This window comes from Ambystoma mexicanum, chromosome 4p, assembly GCF_040938575.1.
Source record: "Ambystoma mexicanum isolate Mex_15411 chromosome 4p, UKY_AmexF1_1, whole genome shotgun sequence".
In the NCBI taxonomy this organism is placed as follows: domain Eukaryota; kingdom Metazoa; phylum Chordata; class Amphibia; order Caudata; family Ambystomatidae; genus Ambystoma; species Ambystoma mexicanum.
Window position 1 is genome coordinate 414,506,408 of NC_090927.1, and position 20,544 is coordinate 414,526,951.

Genomic DNA, 20,544 nt, shown 5'->3' on the forward strand with positions numbered 1-20,544 from the left:
ACATATCTGCCATCTCTTCTGACTCCTTGACCAGATGTTTCTCTTTGCGGGTCCTCTTGCCCCCGCTGGGTTTCGCCCATTCTTCCTCTGCTCTAACCTACTCCTTGTGAGGGGATAGTTTACCTTCTGCTGGTTCTTCTTCAGAGTGTAGGTCATCTCTGCCCATACTGTCTTCCCCAGGGAAGGGGGTCATGAGGCTTGGCACTGTCTGCCTTTGCATGAAGGATTCCTTCAGCTTCGTAAAGGCTTCGACTGCCTCTGGGGTCTTCTCTTTCACCCCGTAATCTCGACCCGTAATCTCTATCTCTGGTGCTCTCTCGGGCTGGCTCAACATGATTTCCAGGGTCTCCAGACTTTCTTGTAGGGGTCTCACCCCTTCAGCCACTGCATCCGCCAACGAGCTCCCCAGCACTTCCTTAAAACTGGCAGCGAGGTCTAGAGGCTGCTCCTCTTCTCTCCACTCAAATTATGACATGTCTGGGTGTTGTGTGCCTGGTACCTGAGTCAGGTGTCTTTGCACACCCACCGCTGCGTTGCTCCGGATGCTCAACAAACTCTTTTTGCGGGAGATATCACTCCCTCTTCACTAGGGTAATGTTCTCTCAATTTAGTGCTATATATATATATATTATTATTGTATTATATATATTTTTTTCATGTGGCTAGCACCAGTTGTATTCCACCATATGAGGCCTTCTGGCTTCTTGACAGGTTTCCTGGGCCCAATCAGTTGAGAGGGACTGCTCTCTACACCACGGTTGCATATGCTGCTTTCTGCCCTTTCGAGCCGACAGATCAGGTGATCTGCTATCTTGCCGTGTGTTTCCCGCTGTCAGGCTTATCTCGCCCTCTGCAGCGTAGCTTTATAAAACTACTCGTGGCTTTGTGGCATAGGTTTTACAATACAAATAGAGGCCCTGCTCTGTAGACGTAGGGCCGTTCACCACCGGGTTCGTGTTCTCTTCCCTTGAGGCGTGGAAGGATGCGCAGGAAAATTGCCCGCTCGTGTCGCGTTCTGAATCCACCTCCCCAAAGGAGGGGGTCAGAGCGCTGCTTGAGAGCCGGGCCCCTCCTCTGCGAAGGTGGGGGTTGCTTGCTCTGCGGGTCAAAGGCCAGGCAAGCCCCCAGACGTGCCGGTAATGTGGCACGGGGCTCGCCTGCCTTGTTGACGCAACTAAACACTCAATCAGGCACCGCTCCCACCGTGGAACGCGACGCGCCGCGGGGCACTACTGCTGTAATATTCCTATAAACTTCACAAAGATGACGTGTGTCGCCTCTGGCGCAGAACACTGTATATCAAGCAGTATGCTCGGTACATAATTATAAACTCACACTTTCTATGTGTACGTTCCCTCTAATATCTATATCCATTATCTTCTAAACTGTATACATTCTAAGAACCCTTCTAACAAGCTCAAATCACGGCGATGCAAAAGAAAGGTACTTATCTGCTGAAGAGCAGCAAAAGAAGAGGAGGCGTCCAGGAACAGGAAGAGTGTCATGGCTGGACTAGGCTACATAGAACTACTGAGACATTGGGACCTGTGGTTTCAAAGGAAGAAAAGTGCTAAAGGATACTTTCAAATGTTATTATACGTGTTTTGTTGAAACTAGTGGAGAGTAGAATAAATGATGTTGAAGCATAATGCTCACCTCCAGTCTTGCGATAGAATACAGTTTTCATTTGCAAAGGTTGAGGTTTTGTTGAATCCAATATTTCCAAGACCTCATGCACAGGTCAAGCAATCAGTTATCTGGACTGGCCTACGAAATGTCCATAAAGATTGTACAGAACTGAGAACAATGCTGTTAGGCAGAATCCCGTGCAGTGCCCTTTGGGACCACTACACACAATTAAGACTACAGGTGGCAATACAAGTTTTACCTTTGGTACACGCCTGTACTACTAAGTTATAGTGGTAGCAGTAGCAGAGTAGCCAGGCTTATCTCAAGAGTAGATGAGCAGTAGCAGAGATTACACAAAAGGACCACAATTACTGTGACTCAAGCAAACACTGACTCAAGGTTTCAGGTAAAAAATTATAAGTACATTTATTTTTAAACCATCAGTTATAAACACAACAACTCTATTAAACTTTAAACAAAACCACACGTTAAATATACTATAGTTAACCAATTCACTTTGTACAGTAAGTCTCAAGGTAAGTACCCTGTGTTTGAATGAACCGGTGTTATGAACAAAACACGATACCGTGGATACGGTTGCGATCACTTTTTGACAGTTCGGTCTACTAAATAAACGCGTATCCGTGACATGAAATGCTACCGGGGTAAAAACACACTTAGCACCTGGGATACCCAGACGGAGTTGGAGGCAAAAATGACAGGCAATATTTAGGTTAGGCAGACAGTATCGAGAAACACTCAGAAACAGGAGTTCAAAAGTCAAAGGGTCGGAGCCAGGTTTAGATGACACCGGAGGCCTGTGCCGAAGATCACACCGTTAGACAGTTCACGATTCCATATAGCCCAAGAGTACTTGAATATTGTCAATGTTTGGAAGCATAAGTTAAAAGAAGGAGGGAAGACAAGGACGAGCCTTGGAGATGAAGAAAAGGGGTTCACCCAGTTTCCTCGAGTAGAACACAGTACCTTATTTCCACGATGCAGCTGGAGCCCTGGCAGTTGTTCCTGTTGGTTTCCCGCAGACCCACGATTCCTGGAGTTTCGTTGTGAAGGAGGACGTCTGAAGGGGGTCTGCACCACGCAGGGATGAAGCCGGCAGCAGCGACAACGAAAAGGTGTGCTCCATAAAAGCAGGAGAGGCTCAGCAGGTGGCCATCCGGACCACTACAGCAGTGTGCAACGATTTCGACCACGGCGGAGATCTCTGGCTGAAGAAGGTGAGCTGGTTATCCCCACCAAGCTCAAGGGAAGAAGACTCCGGACTGGATCTTCTCTTAGTCGTTGAAGGGTAGATAGCTCAGGACAGCAGCAGGGCTTCACCGGGACGGGGTAGTTCCAGCAGCCGTCGTTCTCTCCGCTACTCTTCGGTTCATTGTAGTTCCAGAGGTGACTCTGACTTCTAGCCCAAGAGACCTGCCTTTTATGCACAAAACCCCCATTCACACAGCCTGGCTGTCAATCACGCAGCAGGGGGGTTTGTCCAGCCGGGACAACCACCTCAGCCAATCATGACAAAGTCCGACTTGGGTTTCCTAGGATACCCTTTGCAGGGGGTGACTACACCCCTCCCTCACATTCAGCCCACCTAAAGACCCAGGCGTCTTGAGGAGGGCTTCTCTGCAGAAGCCCGCCAAAAAGACGGTGAACAAAGAAGGCGAACCTAGTTTGCCGCGCAAAGTAAAACACAAGAAGGACTTTAACAAAAAGAAATGGCGAATAAACCCAACCGGAGTCAAAAGAAAGACGATTTGGTCAAGCGGGTTTATAATAGCCAAGAACAGTACCACGTTTATCTATTATAATCGCGGTAGAAAAGTTAGGGTAGATGCCACTGCCACCAGCCAAGTCTAGATGTTAAAAGAGCAAATCAATGCTCAGGGAGGTACAGACAGAAAAGGGGTACAGATTAGCCCTTTCCAGTACTTCATGTAAGATGGGGTGTACTGGGTCTGTGGTAAAAATGACTATGTAAAGTAAATGGCAACTTTACCTTTCTCTGGGGGACAGTAGTCAGCCCCAGCAAAATGGAGTCCGAGGGAAGTCTAAAAGACAACCCTGGGTTACTACACTAAAGGTGCTGTGTAACCCGTACAAGAACAGGGGCACCTGGAGTGGTGTGCTCCAGTGCCCAAGATCATACAATGAGTAAAACACATAGGCCAAAACACATGTAAGAGTGGAAAAAGATGTACACTCTTACCAGGTGGAAAAACAAACCTCCATAAATCCAACAAAGCTGCTGGGGGACTCACTAGGTGAGGGAAATTAGCCCTAGAAGGAGAATTCTCCCTAACAAATGTACATACCCCTTTTTTACCAGGTGAATCAGCCACATCATCCACAGCTATCAATGCAGGTTTGGCCCCAATATACTTTCAAAGTGGTTGTGCACAGCCTTTCGAGATGCTGTTCATCATTTCTCACTTTCATGAGCTGGTTCTGACATGGACATCCTTTCAAGCGCACAGGCATTCAGACACCTATCTCTCTGTAGCAGTGGTGCCTGAGGTATGACATCCTACCTGCTACACCGCTACACCGATGGTACACTGGTGACCAGGGTTTAAAATGGCATGAGCCTCATGAACTGGGTGGCCCCAAAATGAACTGCGTCCCATGATTCAATCAGCCTCACATTTATTACTTTTAATACGTTGATACGTTGAGTAAATCATACATTGTATATCGTGGCACTTGTTTAATATTTATTATTGTGCTTCCCCTGCTTTTTTCATATACTTTTATTCACTCTAGTCTTTTGGATGAGAAGAAAAAGCAATGGAATTAAGCACCAGCGAATGTGTTCAATGTTGCTTATAAGCTGTTTTATTCTTTTGTATTTATCCCCTCCTGTTTTATAGCCCCTATTGAATGCATGAGGCATACTATATTGGTATGTACTACATACAATACAAAACAAAGAGACAACATCTACATCTCAATGAATCCCTAAATCATCACTTTATTCAAATACATCAAAAGGGTTCTTCCCCTCTCTCCACTCCCCTCCCACATCTGTTGACACCAGACAGAAACAGTATCCCATGTGAAAAGGTGCAGGGTGTTGACACTCTGCAAGAATCCAGGGGCAGTATCGGGCTCTCTGCAGGAGGTTATCTCAGTATAAGTAGTGCATCCTCATCCCATAGCTTAAAAAATGCAAAGGTACTGTTAGAAAGGAAAGAAAAAAGGTGGCCCAAACCAAACACTTCAGTAAAGATGTTACAATAAAGAGGCACCATTTTGATTATTATTATTTTACCCAAAAATCAAAAAATGTTGGTTGTCAATCAATTCTGAACCTGTGCTATTTGATCCCTGAACAGATTATTCTGACCCCTCCTGGGCATTTTGATATATCGAGAAACTATCTTCAGATAGCAAATCAGTGCACAGAACACTTCGCTCAACCAAGCCTCAATGATAAATGCTGCTCTAAGTGCATAATCGTGCATAAAGTACTGTTTGTTGCAACTAGTGTTTTGTTTCTTTTATTGTTTTTATTTTAATTGCTTAAAGACATCAAAACAAAAGCACCAAAAACATTTAGAAGGTCCTATCAAAAGGCATTGGTGGAGTTAAGAGATGAACCCAGCTATACGTGCTTCCTTCCAGCAGAGGTGAATGGTACCACAGCCTATGGAAATGTAGAAAAGCATCAACCTGTCCCTATATGACAGAACTCACTCTACTGTGACAAAGTGACAATTGCACTTTCTGCATCGTACTACCATTGCATGTCTGTGACTCTGCCTGATGCTTCCTGCACTGAGCTGGCATTCCCTGTTTCCTAATGTATGAATGGCAGGTCAAGAAAAGTAAAAAATAACTCTTTCCCTTTGAAAAGCCTCTCTGGGAAAGAAAATTGAAACATGATATCTCTGGCATACAAATCCTTTACTGGGGAACAGTGCTTCAGTGACTTTGTTTTCCCTGGGTCTGTCTTTCTTCATTTGATAAGCTGTGGATTGTAACATGGGGCCTCGTTATGACCCTGCCGGTCCGGAAAGAACAGTGACAGTAAATCCGCTGCCACCATTGTTTCCGTACCGGCTGATTCAAAGTTCTGCAGGCGGGAAGTGTCACTGCCGCCAGGTCTGACCTGGCGGGAGTAACGCCACCCGCCTGCAGGCAGAAATGGAAACACCGGCTCCGTCATAGATGGAACTGGTGTTTCCATTGTCCCAATCCCCATGGGAACGGGGATTTACAGAATTCTGCCTCCGGAATTACCGGGTCACCGGGGTTGTAATGCCCTGTCATTCCGGCAATCACGGAGGCAGAATGGTGTTTCGGGTCCAGCGGCAGCCTGTCGGTTTTTCCGGCACGGCTACCGCCAGACTCGTAATGAGGCCCATTGTATCAGCTAAGTTACCTCATTCATCACGTGTGCTTGTATTCACAGGAAATGTCTTTGCTTTAAATGAACATTGTAACTGTATTAAATCCCTTAGTACCTTTGCTGACGGTCTTTCCTAAAAGTAAAATGTGCATATTTCTACGCTGCAGATTTTGATGGGGATGGGGTTTTCACTGCACGTTTCCCCTGCTTTTGGGTGATAACCCAGTGTCTATGATCGCCCTTAAAGGATAGTTCCGGGACTTTTTTTTTATTGTCCCTACGGGTCGGCCATGTGTTTGTAAGCATAAATCGGTAGATCGTAGGAAACTTTCCTATGGACCTTACCCGACTTTTCGCCCATTATCGCACTCGAAATCAGCCTCCATTTTGTGATAATCCTATCATTCCGCCGCATCGACCTGGCTCACCTGCCTTTGCGGCACTAAATCAAATCCCCCGCCCCTGAAACAGACTTTATCAAAACATTCATATTCCCCGCCTCTATCCGTGACGTGACTGAGCTGCGTAGGCAAACGCGCCCAGGCGTCTTCTACGCGACTCCACACAGACCCCGGAAATCAACACAGATCAGCTCACAATACAGCGCACCACAATTCGGAATATGAAACTGTACTTTGAAATCAAACCGCAAGATTGTAAATGTGGTAAAGTACATTTATTTGACATCAAATGTTTAGAGAATATTCAGCGATTTGCATTTTTATTTGCTCATGTTCCAAAAAGTTCGTATTGAGGAACGCGATGGTCCTTTGCTGTACACAGGGTCTTAGAGCATCTCACAATACAGCACCACAATTCGGAATGTGAAACCGTGGTTTAAAAGCAAACGGCAAGATTGTACATTTGGCAAAGTACGTTTATTGGACATCAAATGTTTAGAGAATATTCAGCGATTTGCATTTTTCTTTGCTCTCGATCCAAATTAGTTCGTCTTGAGGGAAGCGATGTTCGTGTGCAGTACACAGGGTGTTGGTTTACGATAAAAATAAGCTCTTCTGTCGCACTGATAATCGCATGGCTGTTCCAACAACGAGGCACTAGGCCACCACAACGGTAGGTATGTTGCATCTAACCGTTAGTACCGCGTAAGGGCATACTTGTACTTGGCGATCGTCCCATAAAATGGTCAGGGTGGTAACGTTGTTCACGCGGAGAAGCAACTGGCGGCTGTAGAAGCCGTCCTCCGGTGTCTGGTACTCGTGACACAGACAGTAGTGAATGATGTACCTAAAAACATAAAAAATGAAATTAGTCTCACCATCAGATCCTTATTAAAATTATTCATTTCATAGCGAGGACAGCGCTACTGGGTGTACACAAGTGTTTAAAGGCGTGGCGAGGCATGGAGGGGGGGGGGAGTGGAGTACAAGGTAAGTAGCATAAAATAATAAATAAATAGGGCCAGCTGGTGGCAAGTGCAAGGTAAGTGCAGAACAAGTGCTGGGAAGGGGGGGCTGTAGGATACTGAGACAGTCCCCCAGTGCAGGGGTTGACAGGGAGGCAGTGCAGGTGGAGAGTGGAAGGGCCCAGGACCGAGGTCGCAGACAGTGGACCAGTTGTAGCAGGGGAGAGGGAGAGAGAAAGCAGAAGCAAAGAGGAAGGTTTTGAGGTGCTTCAGTAAAAGCAGATGTTTCTCCTCCAGATAGTGCGCGGTAGAAAACACTATGCCACATAGAACGAACAAGTACAACTGAACCCGTCTTTAAAGCCACTGTATAGTAATGAAATTGCGGTATAAACTCATCAAAAGTTACTTACATTATATTTGCATTTTCCATTGTGTCTCTGTGTAGGGCAGACCCGAAACACCACTCCTTCTTTGCCGACGTTACTTCTTCTAATGAACGTGGCTCATCGTTTAGTTTCTGAAATTTTATTCATTATCTTTTCTTAGTCTTTCAGGATGGTCCCGGCCTGTCAAGGTCAAATCACAATAGAACCTTATATTGGGTCGTGGGCCGTTCCGCCACCCGAGCAAAACATCAAAGCAGCTGACCTTCACTTTGAGCGAGCACACATTTCTAGTTAGCTCCAGTTAGTGTAAGGGCATCTTGTCTGCGTGCCTTTTTTTTTATTGTCCCTATGGGTCGGCCATGTGTTTGTAATACGGAAACATTCTATAATTTTTGTAAAAATGATTTATATTACTGTTTGGTTTAATTGCAATGGGCCTGCAACATGAGGAGACTCGAGAGAACAGACAATCGAATTACAATCATTTAAACCGTGATGTGTATTTCTCAATGAGCTCTGCTTTAGGTGGACATGGAACAGAGGCAATGTTGGGTGGCAATGCAGTTGTCCCCTGCATAGGTTCGTTCACCACTCCATGTATGTGCCTATCGAGGACATCTACGATAAGTCTCTCAATAAACTCATATTGCATATCCTCAAACACTGGTTTGATCACCCATTGTTTACTTCTTTTAGTGAAGGCCTTATTGTAGCGAAGCGTCCCTAAAGTTCCGGTCGTCCTACTTTGTTGACGGCCAACATTATGGTTATGTGCCAAGACCGCTAGAAGAGTCCGATTTATCATGCCTTCCATGCCAAAATGCAATCTTTTGGGCCTGTACTTTAGGCACATATTGTGGAACACCTCCAAATCTCCTGTGTGGCAGAATTCCGTGAGTCCCCTCAAATCTCTTGTTATAGTTTTATCAAATACAATCTTTTCAATGGCCTTGTGAGTGGGTGATGAAGGAATCAACCACTTCTTCTTCCGTGCCTCCTCTGTGGACAAATGGCCATGTTCACATTTGTGGAAATGCTCATTTGTCGACCATCGATGTACGTTGCTACAGTGCAACATTACTGACCGCCATTTTTCCAGTAGAATTTCCAACGACCCTTCACATGTTTTTGAGCTCCACCAAAGATGGTTGCTGATTGACTTGGACCACTGTGAAATACCTTGCATATCTTTTTTTTTTCCTGCAGCCGACAATTTTTTATTGATTGATTTTGCAAGATGCCAAACGTCAAATTGGTGATTTATATTTTTGTACTGTTCTCTCATTGTCTTGGCAATTGAAACGTGTCTGTCCGTGGCTATCAGGTCGATCACCATTCCCCGCGATTGTAGTTCTTGCAATGATGCTACAAAGCCAACTTTCTCCATGGCCACTGAGGATGTACTTTGTGACACCTGCACGACCACCGAACTCACAATTTTCTTACTTTCCATGTCCTGAAAGTGGTAGGTGCAGTACTTGGCTGAAAATCCTGGACTGTCGCATTGTCCATCACCGGCTAGCCTGAAGCGTTTGCCCGCGAATGTACTTTCCATTGACATTTTTTCCATTCTCCAAGCTTCGCTGATGGCTGGAAATAGATAATCGGTTTGGTATTTGTAGAACTGACTTTTCGCAATGAAATGGATTCCCACAAACTGAAAGAAATACTGTAACTTTTTAAAACTTGAACCACTAAAAAGTGCGGCCGCTGCACAAAGTAGATTGCCTACTGGCAGTTGCCCCAGCATGGGTTGTGCAGACCATGCGAACGGATGATATTGTGTACAGGTGGCATGTATTTTAAGGTTAGTGCCTCGAATTGCACGAGTCACATTAATCAATGGCTCCCCACATACTTCCCCACCAACCCAATGCCCACATTTCATCATCATAATAATATCCATCAAACAGCTATCGAATACAATGAATTTGGCCTCTTTCCTTATACTGTCACTCTGCATCCCAGCTGGTTCGGCCTGTAACGTTGAGGACATGTCACTCGCATGAAAGGTACAATCTCTGATATCGTCTTCCGCTATGCTGAGTGATATTGATGGTGTTTCATTGTCCTCCACTTCATTCTCTTCCATTGCAACATCTGTTCCTTGTCCGGAGATGGGAGAAAAAAACAATGTCTTCAACTTTCGCGTGCTCTTATTTTTTGCGGGTGTGGATTCTGTGAATTGATCTACGACTGCATCCAAACTACCAGGAGGACATTCACTATCAATGGCTGGTGGTGGTATAGCTCCGTTGTCAATCACTTCATATTCTTCCCATTGGCACGATGCATCTCCAGTCTCAAGTCCCTGCCAAAAGGTTTGACAAGCAACATCTCTCGTTCGCTTCACTGTCTGTGTAGATCTAGTTCTTACACCCATTCGCAACTAGAGGACAGATTAGAAAAGGGATGTTCAGTTTAAACACAACTTACAGTATTGAACTATTGACAGTGAAAGACAACATAATATAGTGAACAGGACACTAACCTTCTTTTGCTTTCTTTTCTTTGAAACTTTCTTTCCTCGAACTTCAACATCTGGACGCTGTTGCTCCGACTCGTGTGTGCATGTCTCCACTTCCTCTCGCGCTGCAACGACTATACTTTCATGATAAGCACATCCATCACTCACTGAGGCTCCATCGACTCGCTGAAACATAGAACTTTCATTAGTATGTATAATAATATTGAAAACACAAAATGTACTTGGGGACCAATACCCATACGTACATCTCAATAGCAAAACACGAATGAACGCATTGTGTAGAACATTCAAACGACAATAGTTCACGCATTGTTGATCTAGTTAGATTGAACTGTCAAGATCCATACCTCGGGCTCCGCATAGACTTCCATTGATGATATTATTGAAGATGACGCTTCAGCAACTCCCTGAAACACAGTAATTGCATTAGTATGGTTTTCTATTTTGTTTAAAAGAACATAAACTTTCTGCAGGCGTCAACGGCTCATCTAAATAGACCTGCACAAATGATCAGTTGTCTAAAATAAATAATGGATATCCAAATATGATTCGATTTGCTCCATCGTTGGAAGTGTCACCACCCAGAGATCTGCATCAACTACTAGGGGTGATGTTCTTGTTGAAGAAGCTCCGTCAGCTCCCTGAAACATAGTACTTGCGTTAATAAAGAAGGAAGTATAGCGGATGTAATCACGTCATTTGATCTCGCATGATTGATCTGTCAGTATCCATACCTCGAAATGCATAAGAACATCAAGGGACGCTGTAACTGCGGTGCACACTTCTGCAAGCTGTTGCGCCGACCCGTAACTGCATGCTCCCCCTTCCTCTTGGACTAATGCTCCATCGACTCCCTGAAACATAGGACTTTCATTAGTAATGAACACAATATTGAAAAAAGAAGACACATAGGAGGGCGACGACAGAAGGACATACCAATGGCTAAAAACGAAAGAAACATTGTGTGTAACAATCACGCTACAAGAATGCAAGATCTGATGATCTCCATCGATGGAACTGTCCGGAAACGTACCTCGAGCATCTGAGTGACATCTACGGTTGTCGTCAATGCGTTGGACTCCTCAGCATCTCCCTGAAAGACAGTACTTGCATTATTTTGGATAACAATAATTATAACTGAAAACAAAGACTAGAGGACGAGTACTGTGGTGTACCATTAGGTAAAATAATTACACGATCAATTAAAACTATTGATTTACATGCCTAAAACAAGTCAGTGTCAGAATAGCTAAGTAAGATTACCCGATAGGCGCTTGAAGTGGCTGATGACTGCAATAACGACACGGATGGAGAATCTTCAGCCTTCATATTGAGTGGATACATAAATGGGGAAATTATTGTTAGCTAATGCTACACACTACCGCAATGCCGAGAGATAAATACGTAAACTTGACTCACCAGTGGAGGGATGTGGACGAATAGAGTGGGAATAGCGGTTGAGAGCAATTTTCGCCTCGCTCGCGGTGTTTTCGTCCTTATTAGCAATGATGTGGAGTACATGTCTGGGCTAAAGTGCCTGCTGCAGATGCGGTATCGATCACCCCTCTTGTCCGCAAAGACTTCTAGGACTCTACTTTCTATCTCAGAGGCTGGATATCCGCAATATCGGACCCATTCTCTTATCTGATCTATTGTCTTAGGGAAAACATGCATTATAGTACCTTCAGATTTGTTATGGGTCTTCGAAGGGCAACCGCCAATGGAACAGGCAGGCATTATGGAAAGTTCTGAAAAGTAAAGATCAACAATTCTCTATGAATACCAATGTGTTAAAACATTAAATGACACATAAAAGGTTCAATGCAAGGTCCGTTTTGGTTCTTGGAACTATACATGTTATTCACATGCGGATAAGTATTTCAATAACTTTCAAAAAATAGAAAAAGTAATTTGACTAAACTCAGAACATGTGACTAGTTCCTTGCATGTACTGTCGTGAACGAAAAGAAAACATGGATGCAATTTGATGACTACTAGCAAATAGATATAAATTAAAAAATTGGACGCAAAATGATTATGGTACATGGACTTACCTTGACGAACAAACAGTTAGATGCAGGGATCAGAGTAGTTTCTTGTCGTAGAACAGGGAGCAGTTCACAGGTTGCAAACTGACGAGTTTGCTCAAAGTGGTCACGGAAGTTCACAGAGACGAAGAGCAGATAACCAGCACCTTCACGGGTTGACTAGCAAAGCGCAAAGAAGTTCTCATTAGAAATATGAAGTGGGTTATAAAGAATTCGAAACAGGGGTGTGTTTGTGAATGAATGACGTGTATATGTCGTGGCATTATGCGGTCTGCAGGGGGCCGTCCAGCGTGAGCGGGGATGCTTGGCAGGAGACACGGGGTCTGGAGGTAGACATGGGAACAACAACCCATGCTCTATAGACCACTTTGAAGTGTACATGGTCTTTGGCACCTCTTGGCCTTTATCGCTCCCTGACAGCTCCACTTGCCAGCACAAGTACCCCGGTGCGAACTGCCTTTGATAGGGCGGGGGGTGGATCGGGGCGGTGGTCGTGCAGACAAGACACAGGAAGACTCGTGAATGGAGACACACTTATGTGGATTGCAGGGGGCCGTCCAGCGTGAGGGGGGATGCTTGGCAGGAGACACGGGGTCTGGAGGTAGACATGGGAACAACAACCCATGCTCTATAGACCACTTTGAAGTGTACATGGTCTTTGGCACCTCTTGGCCTTTATCGCTCCCTGACAGCTCCACTTGCCAGCACAAGTACCCCGGTGCGAACTGCCTTTGATAGGGCGGGGGGTGGATCGGGGCGGTGGTCGTGCAGACAAGACCCGTTTGCCGCAGGGCCTCACCAAGGAGAGGCCATCTAACTGAATGTAAGAGGATGGCTGCAGGATCTACTACATGGAATGCAGGGGGGTGAGTTTATAAATACCTCACCCTCCCAGGAGAATATACACTAGATTCATTTAAAAAATCAAAACAACCATTGTTAAAATATATGTTGGGCTTTATTTTAGATTTTAATTAAACATAAATAATAAACATTACACATTGTAAAGTTGAGGTTGCAGCACATCGAGGGAAAATCCGCGGTATTGTCCACTGTCACTGGGGAAATGTTGTCTAATGGCAAGTACCGCACAGGCAGGTATTACTCTCCGAACGCGGTGTCCGAGCCTCCCGTGAAGCCACCAAGTGAAGCAACGATAGGCCACCAGCCTGTACCACCTGTGAAAAAAAAAGATGCAAACTGTATTAAACTGACCAAACTTTCTTATCAATGTCGATTCAGGTAACACATGTCATTTTTCTTAGAAAAAAATTATATCTAGAAAATGCACTATATGGAACAAATTTACATGCGTTCGAATGATATGTAAATGTAATTTTATATGTGGGAGACAACCATGAAATAGTGGTGGCATCACTGACATCACAAACAGAGTATACTTACTCGTTACTCGGATTACGCGGACGAACAGTGCCGCGAAGTTCGTGCATAAGCACCATCATCATCCTCAACACGGTCCGTGAGAGGCAGGCTTCCCTGAACTCTGGCAGCTCGGTGATGCATTGCGGACTTTGCTCGCCTTCCTGCAGACTTTGCTCGCTTTCCGAAATGTAGGCCAAGCACCCGGAATTTTCACGGCAGCAGCAGTTCTCCTCCTCAGTTGGCATTAGCTCGCACCGATTGCACGTGCACCAGGTGGAGACGCCGTCCATGCGACATGGTCCAGGCTCTTCATCCGTTGACTGGTCCTCCCAACTGCCGTCCGAATCCCCATCGTTTTCGCGTGCTTGACTTTCCAGTAGTTCTTCCTCGGTGTACTCGGGCTCGTACATATACGGCATTATTGTGGCCATTGTGCGGTAAAGATAGTAAAATAATTTACAGAGATGGTACAGGTGTTCACACGGGCTACAAGCGGCGAAGGTAGCTGACCAGAGCACTGAAACGAGTCACAGAATACTCAAAGTAACACAGAGAGAGGAATGGAATCGAAAATCTGCTGCTGTGTGTTGTGAAACGGTCTGTTTATACTTATTGGGGAAAGAGGCGTCCTGCCATTTCCATGGCAACACGTCAATAGCTGAGGCGCAGCGATTGTTGACACGAGACGTGCTTGAAATGGGCAGTACGCGTCTGCTGATGTCAGGCTCAGGGGCGGGGGATTTGATTTAGTGCCGCAAAGGCAGGTGAGCCAGGTCGATGCGGCGGAATGATAGGATTATCACAAAATGGAGGCTGATTTCGAGTGCGATAATGGGCGAAAAGTCGGGTAAGGTCCATAGGAAAGTTTCCTACGATCTACCGATTTATGCTTACAAACACATGGCCGACCCGTAGGGACAATAAAAAAAAAGTCCCGGAACTATCCTTTAAACCTTCTGTGGGCCCAGCACTCTGGTTTAGGGTGAGACCGGGACGATTTGACCACCCTCAGGGCAGTTTCAAAAGTTAGACAGGGCACTTTGTAACAGTGCCCACAATACAATACAGAATTCCAACTGCAGAACACTTTAATGATGCTGTACCTACAATATAACTAGAATTTCGGATGAAAAACACCTTCTTTATTCTGCACCCTCAAAATATGCTAGCATTGCCACTGTAAAACACCTTTATGATGCAGTTGCGTATCTTCTCTCCCACGAACATGCCCATGTCACACTAGCGCCAAATACACACACATATATAAATGCACAAACACATATACACATTCATAGACACACACTCAGTCATTACATTTTTTGAGCACATAATCAAATACATACATTACATAATATTTGACATGCACACAGGCAGAAAAACACTTGTCCGCACAGTGATCTGATTCCCTCTTCTCTCTGCACTGGATTCCGGTAGTTGGCAGGTAGTGGAAGGAACACATGGGGGCCATGGATCTGAGTTTGCCCTCACCACAATCGAAGATCTTCTTTCCATCTTTTGTTTTCTTCTCAATAGTGGTCAGTGGGATAATCAATACTACACAACTAGAAACAAGTATTTCTTTAGCATTCTGTTAGTAATCGACTATACTCTTACGTCCTGTCCCCTTTCCTCCATACTGCATGGGCATCCCTTCCTAGGGATGGGAGACTGAACCTTTTTCACCAGAAAAACCTTCTTCCCCTTTAAATTTAGAGGCACGCGGGGTGTTGCCCCGGGAGCATGCGTGCGCTACCCTGACTCTGCCCACCGGCGCCACACCTCAGTCCCCTTTTCCACATTGACGGAAACGGCCCGTTTTCACCAGCGCTCGGGTTTGGCCCTGCCATGTAATACCACATGTTCTTCCCTGGATTATTCTTCTATCTTTTTGTCTTTTATCTGTCATTTAGGTACTTGGTCCTCTGGCGTCACTGTCATGGCCATAGGGCAAGGGCCCCGGCCTCTATCACCCTCAATGGCCACTTGGACCCAATCCTTTGGCACCAGGCTCATGAAAATATGTGCTTGGAACACTCTGTGCCTAAGGCACGTGCGCCGGGACCGGGCATGGCCATAGGACTGCATTGGGAGGCACGCGCAGGAATCCTTGGGCAAGACAAGGTGGAGCCACAGGGCGTGGCTAAAGGGAGGGGCCTGAGCCAGCCTATATAAGGCCAGCTCGATCTCAGGCCCTCGCTTTGCGTTACTCTGCTTTGCAGTGTGACGCTTACCGCTGTAACTCACCTTGATTCCGGCATTCCAGTTCTGAAGTACTCCGCACTTACCTAATTTTCAGCCTCTCCATCGCTGAAGACGCCTACCTGTTTCCAGCCGCTCCATCACTGAAGACGCCTACCTGATTCCAGCCGCTCCATCGCTGAAGACGCCTACCTGATTCCAGCTGCTCCATCGCTGAAGGCGCTTACCTGATTTTTGGCCTCTGCATCGCTGAAGACGCCTACCTAATTCCAGCTGTTCCATCGCTGAAGACGCTTACCAGATTCCAGCCGCCCCATCGCTGAAGGCGCTTACCTGACTCCAGTCTCTACACCGCTGTGCGTGCAACATACTTGCATCCGCTGGAGTCAGGCTCTCCTCTCTTCCGATTTGGACTACCAGCGACTCGGGAGCATCTCACTACTCCTCCGCATCTCTGCGGAATCATCCTCCGGAGCCATCGAACCATCTCCCAGTTTCCGGAATCTGCTCCACGCCATCGGACCACACCTGCAAGGGGAAAGAATACAACAGGTTAGACACCTCATAATAACTAAGTTTGGGCTGCATCTTACCTGAGTCAGAACTTCCATCATACGTGAAGCAACTAGGCCCTCTCTACGCACCCCTGCTGAAGAAAGCAGGACGGAGAGCCCAACATCTCAAAAGAACAGGTGAGCTTGCATGGGAAGACTCTTGCGCACATTGTTCTGGTACAAAAGGGGCGAGGGGGTTCAGGATACCTCCACACTCTCCTCATCACCCATCCTCTCCTCCCAGATGCAACACCAGTATCCAGAACCCGTTCCTTTGAGGCAGCTGGGGGAGACAGCCTACACCAGGGAGCCAAGTCGAGGGAGGGCTCCAACCGTGCCCCGATGCCCCTGCAGGGACCAGGTGAGCGTAACAGAAAACACAGCCTCTCCGGATCTCTGCCTGGGCACAATGGAAACCTCTGAAACAGACCAATTAGCCCAACTCCTGGGGGAACTGCGGGCTGAAGTTCATGCCTCTAGACAAGAGACTAATTCCTTAAGAAGAGATCTTATAGTTGCCCGTGAGCGGACGGACGATCTGGCAAGGCAGATGCTTCAAGCGCACGCAGGACAAACTCTGTTACCCGGAATCACAGTGATCCAGGTGCCCCAACCATCACCTCCAGTACATGTAGTTCTGCCGGGGGCTGTTCCTTTGGCTTCACCCGAACGCTTCTTCGGCGAACCGAACAAATATGCCGTCTTCATGAACCAGTGTCGCCTCCACTTCTTATGTCGACCAGGAGCTTTCCCTAACGACAGCGCAAGGGTGGCGTTTGTACTTTCTTATCTGTGAGGCTGTGCAGCCGACTGGTCCATCCCATTAGTAACCCAGGGTGATTGATCCCATACTTTGGAACTTTGGGGAATTTCAACAGGAATTGGAGAAATTGTTTGCCAGGTACACCTATGGACAAGCCTTAGACCAGTGGTCTTCAAACTTTTTTGGCCAGGGCCCCCCTGAGCAAAATTTGGGCAGGTCGGGACCCCCCAGAAATGCCAAATGGACAGTATATATTGCGCGCCGTCACCTGCTCCCATCAAAGTCGCTGGGCTCCCTCATCCCACTCCTACCCAGTCGCTGGTCTCTCCCCACCCCATCACACACCCAGGGCTCTCCCCACTCTGCTCCCATCACTATCCCATGGTTCCCACCCATTGTGCTCCCACCATAGTCCCTCGGTTCCTCCATCCCGTTCCCAACACAGTCTGAGGGCCAGTGGCGGCTGGTGAATCTTTTTTAAGTGGAGGGGCATTAAGGGGAGGTTCGGGGGGGTTTCCCCCTGTGAATTTTTTTTTAAATAATAGGTTAAAATGTTGCATTGTAGAGCATACTTTTAACAAAAAATGGGTAAATAGCCAAACAGTTTGCAATTGTTGCTGGGAGTCCAGGGGGCAGGCATTGATATTTTATTTCTATCGCGCTCGTACACAAGTGTTTCAGAGCGTGACAAGGCAAGGGAGGGGAACAGAGGAGAATAAAACAGCGATCTTACTAGGCCCAGTGACATTGAGAACGCGCAAGTGTGAGGGGAAAAGTGCATGGAAGGGGGGAGAAGTGGAAAGTGCGAAGCAGAGGAGAAACAGATAAATAACAATAAATAAATAATAAAGGCAACAAACAGTGGTAGTGCAGCCAGCAATTTGCAAGTGCTACGTTTAAGGCAGCAGACAGGGTAGGTCTGATAAGTGCAGGAAGAAAGATGGTTCTCCTCAAGTTTTAGAGTGGCAGGGCGCTGTTCCAGAGGGAGGCCCCAGCCGAAGACGGAGATCTACCCCCAGCTCGTTTCTTTGATAAACGACTGACCCTGAGGGAGTTGGAGGTAGAGGAGTGAAGAGCTCGAGAGGGGAGGTATTTGCGGAGGAATAGCTGAAGGTATTTTGGACCCAGGCCCCAGAAAGCCTTGTGGACAAGGCAGAGGGTTTTGAATGATAGATGTCCGGTAAAAAGATACCATCCCTGTCCCCTGGGCCCCACTGGTCCTAACACAATGAACATGATTATGTGTATATGCAAGGCGCTGCACATTCATACAGCAATCACTCTATCATTCACATGAGCATCCATCACCATACACTCACTCATAACGCATCCATACACATGTTTAAATAAAAACAATGAACATAAACGTACCTTCTGCATTGGCCTGTGTGTGGGTGCTGAAACGGCCTGCTCCAGCTGCTCTGTCCGTATGTGCGAGGAGGCGCAGGAGCTCCCCCTCGGACATACAGACATGCAGTGCCCCAGCCAGCATTTCCAATGAGCTATGCAATGCTGGCGAAGCAAAACGCCCCAGCACTTGCATGGCTCAGTGAGCATGTGCGGCTGGGGAACTAAACTGAACTGTCAAAGGGAAACAGTGTTTCCCTTTGACAGTTCAGCCAGCCCAGGAGCACTCCATTAGCTGGATAAAGCAGCTGAGGGAGTGCTCACTGTTTCACTGGGCTGGCTCCTTAGCTCCTCCATAATGGGTGAGGGGCCACTGGGTGGGCGCCTCTTGCCATTATGGATGAGCCGCCAGGCTCGGACAGGCCTATAGGGCAATGCCTGTACCAAAAATGTAAAATGCTAGTTTGGGCCAATCAAAATGGGCCACCATTTTGGCCAATGTGGACCATTTTGATGAGTTACTTAACTATGCAGTTAGTAATGTTGACCATTGTTGCTGAATAGATCACAATTTACTTACATTTTAACACAAAGCACCCCTTTGGGTACTATTGAAACAGTGGGCTTCATAACTACTCTGGCGGTAGCTGTGCCGGTAAAACCGGCACGGCTGCCACTGGAGTTGCATCCGGGTCTGGCACCCGCGAATGGGCAATTACTAGGTCATGCCGAGTTAGGCGGACATGATAATTGCCCTTTCGAAGGTGCCAGTAGATCCCCATTCCCATTTGAGCCCCATATGGCTCAAATGGGAATGGGGAGCTCGGATGCACCGGCACCGTTAATAACGGTGCTGGTGCATCCGACGAGCTGAGGTCAGACCTGGCGGGGGCTGTCAAGCACCCACGAGCACAACTCTTACTATGGCGGAACGGTAGCAACGGTGCCGGTAGCTTACCAGCACCGTTGTTACTGGTCCGCCATAGTAGTAATGAGGCCCAGTCTGTGACTAAAGGAATGAATATCGATTTACAACTGTGGGCCACTTTTTCATTGTTGCCTGAGACAGTTTCATGCCTCAGCCCGCCCATGTGGGCCACCCCTGCCCATTTCTTCCAATCTAAAAAAAAAATCTTTTTTCATGCTGAGCTCTCAGGGCCCCCCTGGGATGCACCCGCGGACCCCTAGGGGGTCGCGACCCACAGTTTGAATACCACTGCCATAGACAATGAGTTGCTATCTCTTAAACAAGGGAATCATGACCTATTAACTTACATTGCCACCTTCAACTGCCTCATTGCACAAACAAATTGGCCCGAAGAGAAAAGAACTACACTATTTCACCGGGGACTGCAGGGTGAGTTGAAAGATGTGCTGGCTCAAGTGGTCAATCCGCCCGAGACCTGTGCGGAGTATATTAACCTCACTGTACAATTGGACCATCGTCTTCAAGACTGAAGAATGGATTGCACACGGTCAGAAGGGAGGTCAGTTTATTTGCGACCTCAGGACAAGCAAACCAAGGCTCATGAAGCTACCGAACCCATGCAAATCGGGGGGGTACGAGCTCCCATTTCCAAAGCTGAGAGGGACACGAGGAGACAACAGGAAGTCTGTTTATATTGCAGCAAGGCCGGGCATTTCTTGCACAATTGCCCTGTTAAGCCCCCCAAGAAAGTGGTAGAGGTCGTGGACACTAAAACCAAAGTCAAAGAACAAGAGTCGGAAAACTCAGACACCCGGCAAGTGTAGAGGTCCACTTGTCGAGCAGAATCAAGAAAGCGGAACAGACCTCCCACCTAGTCATCCCGGTGCTTCTAACCCACCACTAGCAGCTGTCAAAAGTCCACGCCCTGGAAGCCTACATAGATAGTGGTGCGGTGGGGAACTATATCGATCATGATTTGGCCACACGGATAGGCCTTCCACTTCAGCAGAAACCACATTCGGAAAATGTCACTGCAGTGGATGGCTCGCAGCTGTCTTCGGGCCCAGTGACTCAACACACCGACAAA